The sequence below is a fragment of the Spinacia oleracea genome, chromosome 1 (assembly GCF_020520425.1).
Source record: "Spinacia oleracea cultivar Varoflay chromosome 1, BTI_SOV_V1, whole genome shotgun sequence".
In the NCBI taxonomy this organism is placed as follows: domain Eukaryota; kingdom Viridiplantae; phylum Streptophyta; class Magnoliopsida; order Caryophyllales; family Amaranthaceae; genus Spinacia; species Spinacia oleracea.
This window is the reverse complement of record NC_079487.1, coordinates 132,977,529-132,981,141: the sequence shown is the minus strand read 5'-3', so window position 1 is coordinate 132,981,141 and position 3,613 is coordinate 132,977,529. Positions and strand designations below refer to the sequence as shown.

The following is a 3,613-nucleotide window of genomic DNA, read 5'->3' as shown; positions in this document are numbered from 1 at the left end:
AACCACTCATGCCAACCTCAATTGGTGGAGTATTCTTGTTGCTAGTATACTGACTTGTACTTATCTGCCAGATTATTGTGACTTTACGATCGAGTGAAAATGAGTGACTTGGGCTTCCCACAACGACCAGACCACCATTATACACTGCCCCTCATCTCCATTACGCGTTAGATGTTGTTCGGTGTGTTCTATTCACCTTATTTTTCTCTTATTTCAGAAGAAAATAAATACCCGAATATAAGTTAGTAAGTCTGTATAAGACTCTAAGAAAAACAAGTATTAATTTAGATAAGTACGTTTAGATAAGTTTAAGTTTATAAGTGTAGATATGATAAGGTTACTAAAATGATAAACTTGGAATTTCTTCGAATAGACCGTATTGATCAACTTTGACAATTTGAAAAAATAAAAATAAAAATAAGTGTGTTATATTTATTTGAACTGATCACAACTTAGTTTAGTTGTAAACTATACTGGGGTACTCTTTATTTATCTGAACTTGTGTTTATTTGTTTTTGTTTTTTTTTTTTCTGAAATAAGGTAAACAAAATGCACTCTAACTCATGATAATCTACTTCTTATATCCAAAATTGAATAAGTTATCCAATCTCTCTAGTTTATGAAGGAGCATTTTGTAATATTTTGACTTATCAAAGCACATTATTGCCAAATCTCAAAAAGTGGTCAAATATTCAATAATTTGACTAATTTCTAATAATTTTATGAAATGAAATAATAAACAAAAGGTACTTCGTATATCATTTATTCTCTTCAATATCTACTACGTATAATATAGTGTCCGATTGCTTTACAATTCAGTTAGCACTAACTACATTGCCATAATGTAGCATATCCAATTATCCATATATATACTATATCTAATTGTATTCCCTTTGACATTCTTCCATAGGGGCATTTTATTAGTATTATGCGAAGTACCTTATATAATATATATGAGTGCAAGGTGTATGTGCGCATGCATGTGTGCGGGGGAGATTGGATAGAGTCCACAAAGAAAAAACACGATTTATTTAGGATTCAAATGCATATAACGAGTATCTCCCCTAATTTAACCAATTAAAGTAGTTGACATATGTTGTGTTCAGTTAATAACAAGCTAGTATCAGTACTAAAGAAATAAAAGGTGTTGTAGAGTGTTTCGTACTTTCGTGCCACGAATTACGGAGTACTCCGCAATTCTGTGTTATGTATTTGCTGATTTGGCTGCTAAAAAATTAATCTTATATCTCAAAATATGGTTTTAAGTTATTGAGTGTGTCATGTTGTGGGTACACCGTGCACCTAGAGCTGGCAAAAGCTGACCCAACCCATCAACCCGACCCGAACCCAACCCGTTATTAATGGGTTGGGTCAAGATTTTCCAACCCGTTTAGCTAAACAGGTCAACCCAACCCAACCCGTTTAATAAATGGGTTGGGTCAGGTTGAAAACTTCAACCCGAAAGCAACCCGTCTAACCCGTTTAATTATTGGGTCACAGGTCAACCCGCCAACCCGTCAACCCGCTAACCCAACCCACAACCCGCTTAAATGTTTTAAAAAAAAAATCACTAAAAAACTTTAATTATTTCTGGGCTTTTTTTTTGGGCTTTAGCTTTTAAGTCTTATTCTCTAATATCATATGAAGAAAACCCTAGCATATCTCACGCCTCTCATTCTCTCACTCAAACACTCAGTCTCTCTCTCACTCTCTCTCTCTCAGTCTATCTCATTCTCTCTAAACTGAAACCCTAATCTCTCAAGCGGCGCCTCTCATTGATCTCCACTCACCACCGCGCCGATCGTCGGTCTCCGGCTCAACGCAACGCTAGTCGATCACTCACTCTGATTCAACATCCAAGTATCAAGTATGTGTTTTGAAAACTTTCATTCAATTTTTTTGTGTGGTCATAATTTATTTTTGTTTTGTTGTTTCTATTTGTTGTTAAGATGGGTTTTGTTTGTCTTGGTGAATTGGTGATAACATAGTACATGAGTTTGACTCCAATTACGATTAGGAATTAGAACCATGATGATGATGATGATTAGGGTTAGATCTTATATAAGTACTAAGAAGTGCCCGTATTCCATTGTGATTTGTCGAGTTTCAGAATCAAATCAATTTTTCTAGGGTTTTTTGATTTTTTAGGGTTTTTGTTTGAGAATAATTTTTTTAATTAGAGTAAATTTAACAAAACCGACGATGATGATTAATTTTTTAATTAGACTAAATTTAGCTGGTCATTAATTTTTTTTAGGGTTTTCGATGTTTTAGTGATGATGATGATTATTCGATCTCACAAATAATGAACAGAACTGAACATTATGTTTTAAGTCAGTGAAAACATGAATTTCATTTCTGAATGACCAGCTTAAAGTTGAGCATTTTCGTGTATTTACCACCAAATTATGTGCTCAAAAACAGTTTGTTGTAGTTGAACATGTGAAGGTTAAAAATTCAGATTGTTAAAATGACTCTCTAAATCATGACTTCCATTACTAAACTCTTGAAATTTAAAATATTGTTTTGTGTTTCTCGTAATGTATTGCCATTTGAATTAAAATGTTGTAAGTAACAGTTTCTTATTTATGTTTGGTTTTTTTTACAGCAATGGAAGGCTTCACCAGGAACTCAAGATTTCAACAAAGTTTGATTCATATTAAACTAGCTTAATTTGAACAATTTATTAGCTTTGTAACTTATTTGAATTTTAGTTTTATGTTGGATTGGGTCACGTATTAAACTTTTATTTCTGATTTGGTGATGTATTAAGCCTTATGACTTGTGGCAGGATATTAATTAATGGCAAATTTTGCCAATTTACGACTTATTATTTAGAAGATTGAAAAACATGTTATTAAGTTATCAGATTGTTTACAAAAAAAAAATTAAGTAAACAGGTAAGCAGGTCGAAAACAGGTTGACCCGTTTATTTCCAGGTTGGGTTGGGTTGAAATTTTCAACCCGTTTAACTAAACAGGTTGGGTTCAGGTTGGGGAAATCTCAACCCGTTTATAAACAGGTCGACCTGATTTCGACCCAACCCGACCCATTGCCAGCTCTACGTGCACCTGACAAAATATGAACTGAGATTTGAGAGAAAACGAAGAAAAGAGAGAAGCAGTGTATTTCTTATTATTGCAAAACTTATTAACTGATTATTACAGCAAAGTAGGATATAAATAGTAATGAGAGCTTCTAGATTATTCTATAAGTTGTTATAACTAACTCCTAAAAACTAGGAGAGGAGAATAACAGAATGTGTGCATGAAAGCAGCATCACAGCAGCATCACATTATGCAATCGTGAAAGCTAAAGCTATAACTAACATCCCCCCTCAAGATTGAGCACCACAAGCTCCAATCTTGGACAGTAATGTCTGAAATTGTGTAGAAGAGAGAGGTTTAGTAAAGATGTCTGCCAATTGCTGCTGTGTAGGTAAGTAAGATAAGTGAAGTAATCCTTCCAGCACTTTATCTCTAGTAAAGTGACAATCGATTTCTATATGCTTTGTTCTTTCATGGAACACTGGATTTCTGGCTATGTGCAAAGCTGATTGATTATCACAATGCAATGTTACTGGCTTTAGATTGTGCACTCCCAAATCTTCCAA

At 33.9% G+C, this 3,613-nt stretch overlaps 1 long non-coding RNA gene across 1 annotated transcript; it reads left to right on the top strand.

The window, feature by feature from the left end:
* The first annotated feature begins 1,309 nt into the window (after positions 1 to 1,309).
* On the top strand, positions 1,310 to 2,826 carry LOC130461465 (uncharacterized). Its single transcript, XR_008921751.1, has 2 exons — positions 1,310 to 1,867; positions 2,609 to 2,826. It is a non-coding gene; the product is annotated as an uncharacterized lncRNA (long non-coding RNA).
* Positions 2,827 to 3,613: the final 787 nt, after the last annotated feature.